General features: G+C 44.9%; 1 protein-coding gene across 6 annotated transcripts in view; it reads right to left on the reverse strand.

The window, feature by feature from the left end:
• LOC106872255 (apoptosis-inducing factor 3) overlaps positions 1-19,280 on the reverse strand; it is a 125,935-nt gene that overhangs the window by 50,353 nt on the left and 56,302 nt on the right. The window contains exon 1 of one of the 6 annotated variants that reach the window (XM_089353634.1): positions 11,512-11,643. The exons of the other annotated variants lie outside the window; for them this stretch is intronic. The gene's annotated coding sequence lies outside the window, so the exon portion shown is untranslated. Of the gene's footprint in view, positions 1-11,511; positions 11,644-19,280 lie in introns of those variants that run through there. 6 annotated transcript variants of the gene reach the window in all.

Genomic DNA, 19,280 nt, shown 5'->3' on the forward strand with positions numbered 1-19,280 from the left:
ACATTTTGTCGGCTGAAGGGATCACGAAGGGATCCAAGGTCGAAGCAGTCTTAAAGATGCCATCTCCAACGAACGAATCAAGCTTGAAATCTTTCCTAGGTTCAGTTCAGTTTTATGGAAAGTTTATCCCAAACCTAGCCAGTGTAGCAGAACCACTCTATTGCCTTACAAAAAAGTCAACTATTTGGAAGTGGGGAGATGAGGAACAGTCAGTTTTTGATCACTTGAAAAATGTACTTTCATCGAGTCAAGTTCTGATACACTTCGGTCCAAACAAAACTTTGGGACTGGCTTGCGACACATCAAACGTTGGTATTGGAGCAGTCCTGTTTCACCGCTATCCTGATGGAAGCGAGCGCCCAATAGCCAATATGTCTAAGACTCTCACTTCTGCACAGCGGAGCTACAGCCAAATTCAGAAGGAAGCCCTAGCTATCATATTTGGCTTGCAGAAGTTTTACCAGTATTTGTACGGTCGTGTATTCGTACTCGTGACTGACCACAAGCCACTGACATCACTATTCAGTCCGAGGAAAGGGACGCCACTTCTCGCTGCTAACAGACTAGCATGATGGGCCCTGTGGCTGAACCAGTTTGACTACACCATTGAATATCGAAAATCAGCAGACCATGCCAATGCTGATGCCCTCAGTCGCTTGCCATTCGGTGATGACAACGACTTTGACAGAAAGGAAAATGGTGAAGACATAGACATGGTGTGTGTCATCAAAGCTCTCAGTATTCAAGTCCAACCTGTGGATGCTAACGTCCTCCGTCAAGAGTCAGGGAAAGATCCAGTGATATCTACAGTGATGCGCTACGTCCGTGAAGGCTGGCCACCAAAGAACATGGAGATCAATGACGAAGTCAACAAGTTCCGTAAGTTATCAAACTCACTTAGTATCTATCATGGATGCCTTATACATGGATCTAGAGTTGTGATTCCACATAGCTTGCAGCCAAAGATCCTCAATCTTCTGCATCTTGGACACTTTGGCATGGAACGCATGAAACAACTAGCAAGAACTGCTGTTTATTGGCCTGGTATCGATGCTGCTATAGAGATAGCCAGTCGACGATGTGATTCGTGCAACGAACATCAAAGGCAGCCATCTAAGCCTCCAGTTCACCCATGGATGTTACCAGAAAAGCCGTGGAGCCGCTTACACCTGGACCACGCAATAAATTTTATGGGTAGAGATTGGCTGGTGATCACAGATGCTTATTCCAAGTACCCATGCATTCATCCTACTTCCTCCACGTCCTCCAAAGCCACTTTAAATCTGCTTGAGGAAGACTTTGCGCACTTCGGATTTCCTCACACATTGGTCACCGATAACGCACCAACTTTTACGTCTGGGGAGTTCCAGAGCTGGTGCAAAGAACGTGGGATCACACACCTGACAGGGGCACCTTACCACCCAGCTACCAACGGAGCAGCGGAACGTTTGGTGCAGACCTTCAAACAAGCTCTGAGGAAGTCTTCTCTTCCGCCGACACGAGCACTTCAAGAGTTCTTGATGCAGTACCGGAGAACACTGACATCCTGTGAATTCTCTCCAAGTGAACTTTTGAATCACCGGCAGATACGAACAAGGATTGATTCTCTGCTGCCATCGCCAGCACACATTGCTCAAGGCAAACAGTCTAAGGAAGCAGATAAGTCTCAGGTGACTCCAAGCTCGGCTGATGTCGCTAAAGTTATCAGGCAGTACAAGGCCGGAGATCCTGTGTATGCACTATACTATGGACCTCGCCGAGACAAAGATCCCCGATGGGTACCAGCAATCATTAAGAAGTCATTGGGTACTCGCTGCTTTAACGTGAAGGTCATACCTGATGGCCCGATGTGGAGACGATACTGGGAACAGCTGCGACTGTGGTACACAACTGAGGTAGACAATGAACCTGGCGATACAGAAAACACTGTATTTCAATTTGTAACAGATCACCCGATGGAGATCTCGGAAACTGTGCCACTAACTCAACGACAAACCAGACCCAAGATCATGTTACCTGTTCCAGAGTATGGACCAGGCAACCCAAGAGAGACTTTGCTGTTGATACTTCTTGTGTAGCATCAATTTCAGTGGGGAGGTGTTATATGGACTGTTGGGTATGTTATTCGTCTTGTGTGGGCGACACATGATATCTTTCGAGCGAGATCGTTGCCAGTGCCCTTGGACTGGCTCTTGTGCGGGTGACACATGAAATGTTTCGAGCGGGATCGTTGCCAGTGCCCCTGGACTGGCTCATGTGCGGGCGACATGTGATGTCTTTCAGGCGGGGTCGTTGCCAGTGCCCCTGGACTGGCTCTTGTGCGGGTGACACATGAAATGTTTCGAGCGGGTTCGTTGCCAGTGCCCCTGGACTGGCTCATGTGCAGGAGACACATGAAATCTTTCGAGCAAGATCGTTGCCGGTGCCCCTGGGCCGGCTCTTGTGCGGGTGACACATGAGGTTTTGCGAGCGAGGTCGTTGCCGGTGCCCCCAGACTGGCTCATGTGCGGGCGACACGTGAAATCTTTCGAGCGGGATCGTTGCCAGTGCCCGACTAGCTCATGTGCGGGCTACACATGATATCTTCCGAGCGAGATCGTTGCCAGTGCCCCTGGACTGGCTCTTGTGCAGGTGACACATGAGATGTTTCAAGCGGGATCGTTGCCAGTGCCCATGGACTGGCTCATGTGCGGGAGACACATGAAATCTTTCGAGCGGGATCGATGCCAGTGCCCCTGGACTGGCTCATGTGCGGGCGACACATGAAATCTTTCGAGCGGGATCGTTGCCGGTGCCCCTGGGCTGGCTCTTGTGCGGGTGACACATGAAATGTTTTGAGCGGGATCGTTGCCAGTGCCCCTGGACTGGCTCATGTGCGGGCGACACATGAGGTTTTTCGAGCGAGATCGTTGCCGGTGCCCCTGGACTGGCTCATGTGCGGGCGACACATGAAATCTTTCGAGCGAGATTGTTGCCAGTGTCCCTGGACTGGCTCTTGTGCGGGTGACACATGAAATGTTTTGAGCGGGACGGGATCGTTGCCAGTGCCCCTGGACTGGCTCATGTGCGGGCGACACATGAAATCTTTCGAGTGAGATCGTTGCCAGTGCCCCTGGACTGGCTCTTGTGTGGGGTTGTTGTAGGATTTTCGAGCGAGATCGTTGCTGGTGCCCCTGGACTGGCTCTTGTGCGGGTGACACATGAGGTTTCTCGAGCGAGATGAGCGTGGCCGTTGCTAGTACCACCTGACTGGCCTTCGTGCGGGTGACACGTAAAAGGACCCACTACACTCTCGGAGTGGTTGGCGTTAGGAAGGGCATCCAGCTGCGGAAACACTGCCAAATCAGATTGGAGCCTGGCGTAGCCATCTGGTTTCACCAGTCCTCAGTCAAATCGTCCAACCCATGCTAGCATGGAAAGCGGACGTTAAACGATGACGATGATATATATGTGCTGTGCGTGAGAAGACCTGGCGTGAGAAGACCTGGCAAGCCAAGTGAGATCGTTGCCAGTGCCCCTGGACTGGCTCTTGTGCAGGTGGCACATAAGATGCACCATTTTGAGCGTGACCGTTGCCAGTACCGCCTGACTGGCCTTCGTAGGGTTTTCGAGCGAGATCGTTGCCAGTGCCCCTGGACTGGCTTTGTGCGGGTGGCACATAAAAGACACCATTTCGAGCGTGGCCGTTGCCAGTACCGCCTGACTGGCCTTCGTGCGGGTGACACGTAAAAGCACTCACTACACTCTCAGTCAAATCGTCCAACCCATGCTAGCATGGAAGGCGGACGTTAAACGATGATGATGATGATGATGATGTTCCGTGTGTCACTGTGGTTCGTCAAAGTTCATTGTTTCATTGTTGTTGTCTTGTGTGACTGTTGTAGTAAAATGTCATTGATATATATGGCGGACATGATTCTTGTTTATTCATAACGAACATTGGGTGAGTGCGTTCTTTGTATGTAATTGAATAATAAATGTAATAATTAAATTGGACAACTCGTTGTGTTATCTCTGCGAGTCTTCCGAGGGAAATACAACAATTCCCCTTCTCTTCTCTGTACCACTTATATTCCCTGTAGGTATGTCCTAATGCATCTCCAACACTATTTATTTTTGTTTCTCTCTGTCTCTTTTTCTTCTAGGGTAGCCAAGTATCTCCTCTATAGTAAAATACCTATTTCTATCCCTTTTATACTCTAACCTCTTACCTGGTACAAAGCTACTTCTCTCAGTACTACTCCCTCTCCCAGCTGAGATGTCTTTGTCTTGCATGTTACTTGCACTGGTAGTGCCATGTAAAATGCATCAGTGCTGGTGTCACACTAAAAGCACCAAGTACACGCTGTAAAGTGGTTGGTGTCAGGAAGGGATTCCAGCTGTAGAAACCACATCAAAGCAGACAATGAAGCCTAAAGCAGCTCTCTAGCTTGCCAGCTCCTGTCAAACTGTCCAACCCATGCTAGCATATATCCTGAGATAACATCTGTTATAGACATGCTGTGTTAAAAACACAGTAAATATCATCAGGAGATGAAAAATTACCTCAGCAATGGACAGCAAGAACACAAGATACCTTTTGTGTCCAAAATGTATTTGTTGCTCCATGCTTACACAGTTAATAGGTCAGTTACACACACACATAACACTCAGAACAGGTGCAAGTTATCAAGATTTGATTGATCAGTGGCACAATTAAAGTATGAAGAACGTTGTAAAATTAAATTTTTTAATTAATCTGTTCAATTAACAATAATAGTGAGTGTCAGCGCAGTAAGTTCCTAAGAAGGAATAATACAATCTAGTTTTAACCCCCAGTTGAAGTCATTTTCACTTTAAAAGTCTGAATATTACAACCTTTATTTAACTATGCTCAAGTAAGGCTCATTATGGAATATTGCTCTCATGAAATATTGTATCTCTGGGGTGGTGATGGCACTGCATCTAGCAAAAGCTACCCAAATGATTGATATAAAGTCACTCAGAGACACACTCCAGCCTCTACTCCCAGGAATGGTGTCTCTTCTCTCTGCCTTTTCTACTGCTACTATAATAGCCTCTGCTCCTTGGAGTTGGCTGGTCTCATGCTACTTTCACCAAGGCATTCTCATCCAACTATTTTCTCCATCTTCTCCCTTATTCTCTCCAACACTTCCTACCAAATCACTATACCCAGTTCTTCCTTTCCAGAACACTATGCCACCTCCTACACACAGGTAATATTGTCACGATATTTCCCCCAACTACTTTTAGAATGATTCAAATAATGAACCTTCTTGAGTTTTTCAACCTCATTATTTGTTTGATTTCACTTTTTTTGTATTATTGAGTACTTTAGAATCATCATTGTCATCATCAACATCATTGTTGTCACCATCATCATCATTGCTTGTTGTCACCATCGTTATTGTTGCTGTTGTCACCATCATTGTCATCATTAAGGCAGCAAGCTGGTAGAATTGTTAAAGCATTAGAAAAATTGCTTAGTGGAGCTTGCTCCAACTCTTTACATTCTGAGTTCAAAACCGACGTCAACTTTGGCTTTCACCTGCCAATTCTAAGAACTGGGGTTGATGGTATTATCTAACCCACTCTCCACAAAATTGCTGTCCTTGTGCCTAAATCAGAAACCATTACTATAATTAGCAGGGGTGTATATTCCAGGTGTGCTAGGTGCATGCAGCACACCCATCGAAATAGCAAATTCATTATAAATATTAACCTTACTCATAAATTTAATCACAAATCTTAAGGGAAAACTGTTATACACCTGAAATTTAGTGGCATTGAGTGTGGCAGCACACCCAATACAACAACCACCATATGCCACTGATAATTATTATTGTACAACAATATGTACTCCATAAGTTTTACTTTAATCATATATCTATATACAATTTCCTTGTTATTCATCATCATCATCATCATCGTTTAACGTCCGCTTTCCATGCTAGCATGGGTTGGACGATTTGACTGAGGGCTGGTGAAACCGGATGGCAACACCAGGCTCCAATCTAATTATCTGTTATATATCTAAAGGCGGTGAGCTGAATCTTTAACACACTAGGCAAAATACTTACAGGAATTCTGTCCATCTTTACATCCTGAGTTCAAATTCTGCTGTGGTTGGCATCCTTTTGGGGTACCAGTTGAGTGCTGAGGTCAATGTAATTGACTTATCTCCTTCCCCTAAATTGCTGGCCTTATGCCAAATTTTGAAACCAATGTTTGTTATATGTCTATTGTTAAGTGAACCAAGAGCCCAGTGAGCTGGTTAGCACACTTTGTTTCTTATCTCTTTGGTGAAAAACTTTCAAAATTGTGGAATTCTTGCTTTCAACAAACAACCAACTGACCAACCAGCTAGAGAGGAAAGGCAAGAGAGTTTTGAAAGGAAGGTAAATGAAGACTTTTCCCCCCTCCAAAGTACAAAATCTAAAAAATAACATGTACAGAAACAACAATAACATGCCAAATAATGAGAACAGCAAACTGTCATATGTCGCCAAGACACTTGCAGCATTGGCTAACAACAACAATAGTAAAACAGCAAGCAAAGCAGCGTATCATGACAATGAAAGCACTATTATCACCCCCACCACCACACCCATCGTCGCCATGGTTGTTAGCAGTGACAGCAATTATAACAGAAACAAACCAAAGCTAACAAATGACACCACTGAAAGCAAAACCACAAAAACTAAATTTTATACAAAAAGTGGTATCAAATAACATACAGATTTCTATGGCAGCCAAACACACCAATGTAAAAATCACAAAACATCTTGTAAAACTATACAAACAAAAAGCCTGCAAACTAATTGGAAGCAACTCCAGATGCATCACTGAGAAATTGGCATGCAGAAATGGCCATACATGCCTTAGTGGAAAGACGCTGGTATGAAATATAAACGGAAGTAAACTTCATTACCAGGGATGTTAAAGTGATATCCCTCAAAGAAGCCCTTGCAATTAAACATTGTGTTGTCTCCTCTAAGAGTGAAGAATTTATTCTCTTTTTGGGAAGACAACAAAGGTGAAAATATCTGGTGTACCACCAGAGCCAGATATCTGGTGAGTCATCCTGGAGGGACGTCACATTTTATTGGATGTTAAAAAAATATAGGTCCAGAATAGATTTGAAGGTCCTATTACAGGAGAAATCAGAAAACCTAGGAAAGATCCTGGACCTAATTGAACTGCTGAATGAGGCAGATCCAGCTATTTGCTGAGTACATGGCACCTGTACCAGTGGAGCACTAAGAGCACTGTTCGAGCGCGATCGTTGCCAGAGCAGCTGTCTGGCTTCCGTGCCGGTGGAATGTAAATAGCACCAGTGTGATTGTTACCAACGTCACCTTCCTGGCACTTGTGCCAGTGACACATGAAAAGACATTCGAGCGAGATCGTTGCCAGTGCTGATGGATTGGCCCCTGTGCAGGTGACACGTAAAATACACCATTTCGAGCGTGCCTGTCACCAGTACCGCCTGATTGGCCCTCGTGCCGGTGGCACATAAAAGCACCCACTACACTCTCAGAGTGGTTGGCGTTAGGAAGGGCATCCAGCTGCAGAAACTCTGCCAAATCAGATTGGAGCCTGGTGTCGTCTCCTGGTCCACCAGTCCTCAGTCAAATCGTCCAACCCATGCTAGCATGGAAAGCGGACGTTAAACGACGATGATGATGATGATGATTTTGAAGAACATCCCACAACCCTCCTTCACCTGGAATAGACAGGCTAGCTGTCTTTGTCTGGTGGCAAAAGAAATTGCTTGGTAGATGAGAATGAAAAGCTGAAGACAGACATTCTCCTATTTGGCAAAACTCATCAACTTTCTCAAGTTTCACAAAAGGGGTTGTCATCAATGTAATTGATTAGCCCCCAACCCCAAATTCATGCCTTGTGCCTATATTGGAAAGTATTATCATCATTACTATTATCAACAATGAGGGTGGCGAGCTGGCAGAATCGCTAGATCACTGGGAGAAATACTTAGCAGTATTTTGCTATGTTTTGAATTCAAATTCCGCCAAGGTCAACTTTGTCTTTCATCCTTTTGGGGCTGATAAATTAAGTACCAGTGAAATTTTGGGGTCGATGTAATTGACTAGTTCTCTCCCGCGAAAAAAAAACATCAGGCCTTGTGCCAATAACAGAAAGGATTATTATCATTTTTATTAAGGCGGCGAGCTGGCAGAATCATTAGCATGCCAGGCGATATGCTTAGCAGCATTTTGTCTGTCTCTACATTCTGAGTTCAAATTCCATTGAGGTTGACTTTGCCTTTCATCATTTTGGGGTCAATGAAATAAGTACCAGTTGAGTACTGGGATGGATGTAATTGACTATACTCCTTTCTGATAGTTTCTGCCTAAGTCAGAAACTATCATTATTATTGCTGCTGTTGACAACTGATAAGTCCTTTAACCTCTTAGGGTTACGCAGCCATGCAGCATATCTAGGGTGAGAAAGCCTGGTGGAGCCCATCCCTCTCTAGGCTAAACTCATTTCTATAGCTGAGAGGACTGGAGCAACATGAAGTGAAATGTTTTGCTCAAGAACAACGGATTGCCCGATCCAGGGATTGAAACCACAATCTTACAGTTGTGAATCCAACACCCTAACCACTAAGCAACACACCTCAACTAGTGGTAAAGCTGAGTGAACTGAGCAATGTGAAGTGAAATGTTTTTGCTCAAGAACACAATGCATCGCCTGATCCAGTAATTGAAACCACAATCTTACAATTGTGAGTCCAATGCCCTAACCACTAAGCCATGCACCTCCACTGCTGTTGTTACAAATTACTATTATTACTGTAATGGAAGTCTGTTTGGGTTCGTCAGTGACGCTGGATATGGGAGTGGAGTCCAAAGGCGGATGCGCAGACATGGCAATATGTTGGGCATGTAACAGCAGAAGTAGGCTTGGGGATCCTCTCTTTTCAGGCTTGTCGCTTCTGGTCCAGGCTCTTGAGGTGAGCAATTCCCAGCCACGGGCTGAAATGCTGCAGGCCTCAGGGGAAGTTTTCAGGCTATCCTCGTATCACCTCAATGGCCTTCCAGGGTTTCTTGCTCCAGAAGCCAGCTCAGAGAAGAAGATCATCTTTGGTAGACATGTGTCGTCCATTCGGACAACATGTCCGACCCACCAAAGCTGGGCCTTCATGATGAGGGCTTTAACTGTATACAACACTCTTCCTGATGCCTGCATGAGGGTATAAGAATATAATTAAATGTGTACTCACACACAGAGCACAGGAAGAAGAGATGAGTTACCAGGTGGAAATATTAATGTACGAATTAAAATGATAGTGATGATGGGAGATGGTTGGTGGTTTAGTATCGCTTCTTCAGAGCTTTCCAGATGTCGGCTACTTACATTAATTACTGCTTTCACAGGTGGGTGACGGACTTCAATCTTCATTCTCTGACCTTTGAGTTTCATAAACTTCTTTATCTGGCATGTCTTCACCATTTCAAATTCTTTCATGTACGACTTTTCTAGATCTTGGATTCTCTTTCTATCATCATCTTTACTTTGAGAATTTGGCTTTAGGATCAACACCACTAAAACCAGCCCTATGGTTGCGATATGTTGATGACACCTTCATACTCTGGCCCCAGTAGGAAGATGTCCAAGTGCTGTTAGATCATGTGAACTCAATAAAGCCATCCATACAGTTCACAATGGAAAAAAAAAAAGACAATCAGCTAGCATACCTGGACGTATTAATAACACACACCAAGTATGGATTCAGGACAACCGTATACCGCAAGCCAACCTTCACTGGACGATACCTCAACTTCAACTCCCACCATCCATACAGTGTAAAGAGAGGAATTGCTCAGTGCCTAAAACATCGAGCAATGAATATAAGTAGTGATCATGATACCCACCACGAAGAAATGATCAAGCTCAGTAACAATCTATTAAGCAACAACTACCCCAAAAGCATACTCTCCACTCCAATTATGAAGAAAAGAGAGGATGAAACCGATAAACTGTCTACAGTCTGTCTACCCTATGTGAAAGGCCTCTCCGAAATGATACAAAAGATATGCGGCCCATATGACATCAGGACAGTATTCAAAAGTAATACAACACTTCGCAAATATCTCCTTCGAGCAAAACCACCAATAGAAGAGAACATGACCAAGAACTGCGGATACTCCATCCCATGCAGCTGTGGTAAATTATACAAAGGCGAAACATCGCTAAGCTGTGACACGAGGAGATATTGATAAATCGGGTATAACTAATCATGTATGGAAAATGGAGACCATCTCCTCCTGTGGGATGAAGTTAAAATAATAGACAGAGAACACCACTGGAAAATACGAAAACTAAAAGAAGCAGTGCATATGCCAGGACACAACAACCTTCTAAGCAGACCGAATGCAGATATGAACAGCATAAGGGAACAGGTATTAAGGAAGGATAGGAGAATATTAGATTTATAAGCCCTAAAATTCACTCTATAATTGCCCAGGGGCATATGGTGTAGTGGTTAAAAGCGCGGTTTTACTAACTCCAAGATACCGAGTCCGATTCACGGCAGCGACCTTAAACATCAAAAAATACCTTAGGTTCGAAATTTCTCCAATACACCTGATGAAGGCTGGAGAGTATATCAGCCGAAAAGTTGTGTTAACAACAAACAAGATAACATATCCGTCAAATGTAAATAATGTAAATTAATATATATGTACATTTTTAATCAACAAATTTATCGCATAAGCATTTTGCAACGAGAATGGGAGTCTGGCTGAAATTGAAATGAAATTACGTGAGGCCTAAATATTGAAAGGGTGGGGAATCCTAGATTCATTAATTAAGCTACATTTGAATAACAACTTGTTGATTCAAGAAAGAGCGATTGAACGGCAGCGAAGAAATGGAACGATATTTAGGAAACTATTTCAAATATCCGACAGACGCTGGACACAGACCTTGTACAAACTAATTTTACGCACCACATACCTAGATGGGCTTTTAGTATTTAATCTTTACTATTATCATAAAAATATTAAGACTAAATTGGCAGAGGTAAAGAATATGTACACCACTCGCTTTCAGTGAAACCAGGTGTGCGTATTCTTTACCTTCGCCTACTAAATTAATATACACGTACATGTTAATCGGCAAATTTATTGCATAAGCATTTTGCAACGAGAAGGGGAGTTAGGCTGAAATTGAAATGAAATTACATGTGGTCTAGGTAAACTTGATATTGAACGAAGGCGGGATTTATTAACTAAGATTTATTAACTAAGTCACATAACTTAGCTGTTGTTGATCCAAGAAAGAACGATTGATCGAGCAGTTGATTCATGAACGGCAGCGAAGAAATGGAACGATATTTGAGAAACTATTTTAAATGTACGACAGACGTTGGATTAAGACCTTGTGCAAACAAAGTTTACGCACCACATAGCTAGATGGGCTTAGAAGAAAAGCCGTAGTATTTAATTATTATTATAATTATAAAAATATTATCGTTCTTACCTCGACTTGCAATCGGGTATCACTTGCAGATTATTGAATTCTTAACACAGGTTGTCACGAACTCTCTATCGGCACGTCTCACCTCTGCCACAGATAGCGTAAAAAAGATGGAAACTTTTTATCTCACTCGCCCACGTGACGTCATCTCTCCTCCCTTCCGGTCTTCCTTCCACCACACGCCGCCCCATGATCTAAAGATCACCGTTCCCGTCTCGTAATCGTCCATCCACATGGGGTGGAGGCGACCTTCCCTTAGAGATCTCCGTAGAGTCACAGGGCTGCCTTCCCCCTTCCCTTTATCATCGGAAGAGCTAATCACCTTTCGAATATCCAGGACGTGACGCAGCATTCCATCCACTGATACATTATTCAGAGTATTGATTGCGGTCACCTTTCCTTTTTCTTACTGCGTTGTGCACCGAGCATTAAGGAGCTTCACCCATACTTTGTCTCCAGCCTGCACAGATGTAATACTTTTCACCTCCAGCTGCTGCGGCACCACACTTGGGTGTTTCCATTTGTACTGGAATACGGCCCTGTGCGGGACTAACTCTTCGGCTTCCCTACCCTGGGTGACATGTTGTACTACAAGACTGCCTTCATAGAGGAGATTCGTCCCTTCTCATCCATGGCTTTAATTGTACGGTGGTGCCGTTCCACAATTCCGCTTTCCACCTGGCCGGTATGCAACTCTGAAAAAGCGTCTTGTGCTCCACCTTCCGAGCATCTCCCTCAACTGCTCTGGGTGAAAAACTGCGCTGTTGTCCATCAAATAGTTCGTCTACAGGGCCCCTTTCTAAGAACACTGCATTCAGCACTTCTGCGACATCGGCAGCAGTCTTCACCCTGATATCTTTCCATATAGCCATTCGCCCCGGTCCACAGTCGACCATTGAAAGGAACACCTTTCCTCGATAGTGCGTCACGTCAATGGCTAGCCTCTTCTAGTCTTCCTATACCTGAACCTTTGCTGGTTTGTGTGTGCTCAGGACAGGATCAATCGATTGGCACCTATTACAATTCCCCACTATCCTCCGAATGCTCTCCCTGGTGACATCGGGGTTGACGGTCCTAGTTTGCCAAGGCCTCATGTAACAACGACCTGTCCACCCTCCAGCCGACAAACCACTGCTACTCCCACTTGGAACATCCTCTACTGCTTTCATCCCTCTGGTTTGAAAGTTTGCTTTATTCTTTTCCGAGGGCACGAACAGACATGCAGCTTGAGGTCGAAATCGGAAGCAAGCTCTCTCGGGATTCCCAAGCGATGCTTAATCACCATTTCCACGGCCCCTTTCGTGCGAATCATCTTCCGGTTGATCACTGACTCCACCCACCCTCGCGCTGTAGCAGAATCAGTCTGGACCTCGACAGTTCGCAGTCCCCATCTCAATGCTAGGTTGACGCCCTTCAACACAATATCCAGTTCAGCTACATTGATATGGTTGAAGTCGTCCTTCTTTCTAAGTCACGCTGTGTCTTCCACCTCGACACCTCCTATTTCCAGCATTAGTCCCAATGCTATGCTGCTTGCGTCGCACCACATAATCCCTTTCTTTGTATCAGGCACGTACAAGTTGCCCTTCACTGGATCTTCTGCTCGCACTCTCTCCAAGATATCTCGCATCATCACCATCTTCTCTCGCACTTTATCACCCCAGTTCACTCCTGCCCGCCTTTTGACATAGCTACATGCTGTTCGGAGCCATCCCGCGACAAGGTAGTGACCCACCAACTTCTCACACAATGAGAACAGTTCTTGCCTATTTATATTCCGATTTAGCTCTGGGATCTGGTTTCCTCTGTGAAACACAAGCCTACCCACTTCGTCTCTTTCGAGCCTGAACCTCAACGCCGTATCTCCTATAACCTCTGGCGGTTTTGTTGTCAGTCCGAACCTCCTAAGATGGTCCATAATTTCCTCTGCCGATGTCACATTCTCACCTACCAAGATATCGTCGATATATGAGCTGGTAGCTTGCTCCACTTTGGCCTCTTTGACCAAAACTGCCTTGAGTACCTTCGCCATGATTTTTGGCGTTGAACTCAAGCTGAAACCCAGTCGAGTCAGGCAGTACGTCCTGCCCCTGTACCTCACTAGTTGGTACTTCCACAACTTCTCTGGTGCATGGAGCTGCAGATAGGCCGACTTGAGGTCAATGATCGTAGTCTCCCCCCTTTTTCGCCTCCACTCACGAAGGATTTCTCCACACACGTCTGCTGCCTTGCCAGCCATATGACAGGACACATTAGTTCAGTTCCCTGAAGTCTAGCACCGGTCAAACCTTACTTTTTGTTATTAGCGGTAGTACACCGCCTGTCGTTTTCTGACTCCACGGCATCAGAATACCCTCCTCTATCCATCTGTTCACCTCTGTCTCGAACTCAAATCTGGCTTCTCCTTTCAGGGTGTGGTCATTGCAGCTTAACCTGTTTCTTAGTACGGGAGATTCTCCTTTCAAGAAGTACTCCACCGTCCACGTTTCGCCGTCGAACTCAGCAAGGAAGTCCTCGTCTCCAACGGAAGACCCTGTCTGTGCCAGTTATCTGTCACTCTTACAGTCTTCTTCGCCCGCTCTACACCCATGGCACACAGCACACCGGTCACTAAACTACTCCTGCCCCGCCAACCATCACAACTCCTAATCGTGTGATCACGTCCATTCCGACCACTATGTCGGCACTGTCCACCACCTCATCAACTACAATCACCTACAGCCTCAACAGAGACACCTGTTTCTCCATTTCCACGTCGCTGGCCCCTCTACATTTGACCTCCCTACCATCTACCGCTCTGAGCCTGGTGTTTCTTCTCCAGCTCTCAACCATTCTTGCGGTCACCAGAGTAGTTATGCAACCTGTATTCACGAGGGATCATGCTACCCTCGCCCCCACCATAAGCCTCACTACAGGCAACGTTCGGTGGTGCACCTTCAATTGGTAGTGGAGGGAACTAGCGGTACAGTAATCCCCCTTTGTTCATTTTTCTGCTTGCAGTTATTCTCTATGTGCCCAGGATAGCCGCATTAGAAACACACCACCATTGGCTTCAGTTCCGTGCGTTCCTTGACCATGTGCGGAATTCGACATCTGAAGCATGATCCCTTGGCCATTCGCCTCACCAGACTCTTGCTGTCGTTGTTTGCTGCCTGCCTCTTCGTCCTGCTAGTATCCGCCGTCACGTCGCGAGTGTCACTAGGTGACAACACCCGCTGTTTATCAATCATTTCTCCTACCAACATCGTTTCGGTGTCCGGCATCTGCTGCAGACGTACAGAGATATGGTAGGGGAAGCCGGTCACAAAAGCCAGCTTCACCATCCGCTTTATCGCTGCTCTAATAAACCCTGCTAGGCCCACCAACCTCCTAGTCTCGCTCACGTAATCATCTATCTGCTCGCCGGTCCCTCTCACTCTTCCGAGCTTGCTGTAGGCTTTAAAAGCCCCCACCCCGTTTCAGCCTCTCTTCAATTTTTCCAGTTTTTCTTGGTCCGCCTCATCCATCTCCAAGTAGAGATTGAGTGCACTGCCTTCTAAGTACAACGGCATAAAGCTAGCCACATCTATTCCCTGTAACTTTGCCGCGAGTCTCACCTTTATCCAGGCCACCACATCGCCTTCTCCAGTGAACAGTCTCAACACATCACTACCGATTCAGATTTTTGTGGCTATTACAAAAAAAAAAAAAAAAAAGAACAATCGCAGCAGAAAAATATTTTAAAAATCCACTCTTCGGACACATCCTCGCAGCTGGTAACAACGTGCCGAAATAGCTTGTGGTTTGAAGGCGCGTAAATTAAGTCGTTCTTACCTCGACTTGCAATCGGGTACCGTTGGCAAGATTGTTCAATTCTAAACACGTGTTGTTACGAACTCTCTATCGCCACGTCTCGCCTCAGTCAAAGATAGCATGAAAAGGGGAAAGTTTTCTTCTCACTCGCCGGCGCGACATCATCTCTCTCTCCTTCCGGTATTCCTTCCACCCCATACTAAATATTTTAAATATACGACAGATGCTGGGCACTGACCTTGTGCAAACTAAGTTCACGCACCACGTAGCTAGATGGACTTAGTAATATTTTTATAATAATAATGATTAAATACTACGGCTTTTCTAAATTTGAAATGAAATTACATGTGACCTTGGCAAAAAAAAAAAAATTATTTCGATAATGCTCAATAGTTTTACAAAATTAAATTAGAAAATTGGACAAAACAGAGAACACAATTGAAAAATTAAAAAGAAAGAAAAACAAAATAAAGCCCAAAACAATTAATCACTTTAGGTTGAAAAATTGGGGGCGTTGGGAAACTTCTCTAATGGCTATTGAGACACACCAGCACGCTTGCACCGTTGCCCCGGGTGACGGCGAGGCAGATGCGCTGGAATAGCCAAGCACCCTCACCAGTTACCTCTGCTAGGTGAGTTTCCAGTTAAGACAGGAGTATAATTCATTTTATAATGTCAGTACTGAAATATTTAAAGCCAAGAACTATTGAGCATGCAGGTAAATGAATTTCAACAAGTGAAGGAATATCAAGCTTTTAAATGGATTCTTATATTCATCATTGCCACCGTCAGTAACCAAAAATATATTTCAAAACTGCTTCAAAATAGGTTACTTAGAATCTGACGACAGTGTATTTGCCCAAAACGACTTTCGATTTTGAAGGTATCTGCCTCTCGACCAGACGGAAATCTGTTTTTATAAGACGGTAAAATGAAGGAGGAATTTGTTTACATTAAATGGATTACATTTCGGTGTGTGGATAATATACTCGCTTCAATTTCTCTAAGCATTACTTCCAGACAATCAAATGTTCGCGACGACTACATGACAGTCCTTGCACACCTCAACATGCAGTTACTACGATTTTGGGGGTTTTGTATGAGAATATGTTAATCATATACACACATGCATATTGATAAACTCCTGCGTCGTTATCAGTCAAATGGAACTAAGTCAATATTGTTTTAATGTTTTTCTAACCTGTTTGGATGAAAATCTGATTTTCACCAACAAACCACGTATAAACATGAATGAGGGTAATTGTTTTAATGCTTTTTATAACCTGCTCGAATGAAAATCTGATTTTTGCCAACAAACCACGTGCAGACATGAATGGAAGGGAAAGAAAAATAGGGAGAAAAAGGGAAAAGGAATGAAAACCTTTGAAAAAAAAAAAAAAATCTAAATCACTACATCCTGCAGTGATCACAGTAAGCATACCACAAATTATACAAACAATAATATTTACACAAATCTGTAGGTAGATGCATACCAGACACAAAGTGAAGAGAAATCACGCTATTTCACCTGAGTCACCGTAACGTCTATTACAAAAGCATTAATGATCTGCTCTCTGTTCTTTTTCCTTGCATTTCAGCGCTTTTGATCTTGAACTTAACTATTCAACAGTTTATCTTGTTTTGCTCCATTCCCTCTGCCATTTTGGAGGATGTCGCATGTGTGTGACTCGTTAAACTTTTCTGATAGCGCTCTGTAAAGTTTTGCTACCTTTTTATTCTTTTCCTCACTTATCCCCTCCCCCCACTTATTCTTGTATATGCGTTGCTTTCTCTCCCAACCACCGGCAACTGCTGCTTGATGGCGTTGCCACCACTTTAACCTATCCATTCTTGGTGGCGGAGGCATGCGTCGAACGACCGAGAGACCTGCTTGGTGGAGCAACCACTGACCTCTCATTCTCCACCAACTTCGGCACGCTCGAGAGAAGCTAACCTCTCTCCACCACGGGTTCCAAACGGAATTAACCCTGCCAAATCCACCACTCCTTCAACTTTTAACTCTCTCCTCGCACCACCCGACCTCTGTTCTAGTCCAGTCGTTGGAACCAATGCTGCTTACCCTGCCTCCTCTGCTAACTCACTTCCTCAATTGAGTTCTAATGCTAGCCCACCACCTGACTGTACTCTGTGCTTGCACTAGCTGATACCTAAAGGCAATTAATTGTCACTTGTGCCACCAAAATTACCACAGGAGTTGTGTCCACATCACCAAGGCTCAAGCCGAAAGTATTCCACATAGGACTTGTAGTCAGTGCCACTTCAGCTCCAATGCACTTCTTGGAGATGCCTCACACTCCAACAACCAGCTCTCTACTGAGGACTTTGCTGCAGCCCTCCAGGGTTTATCCGAATCAAAGCTTATTAACCAGATCACTAAGGGAGCTTGGAATAGCCTTGCTCATGCGCTCTCCAGCTTGTTGAAAAACGTATGTTTATCCAACAATGCGTCCGACTGGCAGAAACTGTTTCTGTTCCCTCACATCTCTCTCCATGTGCATGATGTGAAATCAGGCTCCCTTACATCCACTCTCAAGTGACAGTTCCAGTTATTTGAGTCCACCCTGACCACTTCTCACCTCAATTTGACATTGAGCACGGAGCCTACCGACAGGCAACCGGTAAACCTCAAGCGCACAGTCAATGCCAAATTCAGTCCTCCCCTGCTCTGTGTAACTCTGAGTCTCTTAGATATCTGAAAGAGAAGCACCCATCGGCACCCTCAGATAATCAACTAAACTGGCCCAATCTCTCAGAATACTTGAGACCGGTCTTCACCTCTGATAACATCAGAAAAGCGATTTCATCTTTCCCTGCTGGTTCAGGTGCAAGAATTGATGGCCTTTAGTTTCAACACCTCAAGGATGGTATCTCCTTATCAGCCGGTGACACTGGACTTGAGCTTTTAGAGAATTTGACTCAGTTTGTGAACCAGTTCTCTTTGGTGAATGTCCTATTCTTTGGTGCAAAATTATTCGGGCTCACTAAACTCAATGGAGACCTGCGCCCCATTGCAGTTGGCTGCACTCTTCGCCATCTCACTGCAAAAGTGTGCTTACAATTGGTCTTTAGCATATAGGAGGAGTAATTTTTCCCCCCACCCAGCTAAGAGTGGGTGCCAAATTGGGATGTAAAGCTGTTACCCATGCTATCAGAGCCTATGCCAACTTGCCCTCTTTGTCCTCCAAGGTCATCCTCAAACTTGACCTTAAGAATGCCTTCAACTCCATCAACTGCAATGCCGTCCTCAGCTCAGTAGGAGAGAAGGTACCACAACTCTACCGCCTTGCATGGCAGGCTTATCGGGAGCCCTCCTATCTCTTTCAGTGACCAAATCATCATCTCCACCTCAGGAGTCCAACAGGGCAACCCACTCAGGCCCACTATGGGAATTGATGACATCACCAAGATGAGGGTTGAGCTAGACCTCAATGTCTGCTATCTTGATGATGCTTGTTTGCAGGGACCTCCAGACAGGGTTCTTGCCATTGCAAACATGATGGTTGGGGAGCTTGGTCACCGGGATTTCCAAGTAAACAGTTCCAAATGTGAGCTCTGGATCCTCAACCACCCGGCTTCTCAACATCAACCAACTATTGACCTTTTTGCAGAGTCCTTCCCTTCCATTACAGTCCCTCCCCCATTGGCTTGGTGCTCCTTAGGAGCCTCAATCACTGACCTTGCCTTTGAGTCCATCTTCCAGTCGAAAGTGGCTGCCCTTGAGCAATTGCTGAAAAATATTGAAGCCATCAAACCCCATCAAGGTTTTTTCATACTTAGGAATTACCTCTTGATCCCTAAGCTTCCATATTTGCTCAGGGTCAGCTCATCTTACCGATTCCCATTGTGCCTCTAACACTTCAACAACCTCATCTTTGAGAGACTCGAATGCTTGGTCAATGTCAGACTCTCTCCATTTTCCACAATCAGGCTGCATTACCCAAGTGATTTGGGGGTCTAGG

The sequence above is a fragment of the Octopus bimaculoides genome, chromosome 1 (assembly GCF_046866305.1).
Source record: "Octopus bimaculoides isolate indiv1 chromosome 1, ASM4686630v1, whole genome shotgun sequence".
In the NCBI taxonomy this organism is placed as follows: domain Eukaryota; kingdom Metazoa; phylum Mollusca; class Cephalopoda; order Octopoda; family Octopodidae; genus Octopus; species Octopus bimaculoides.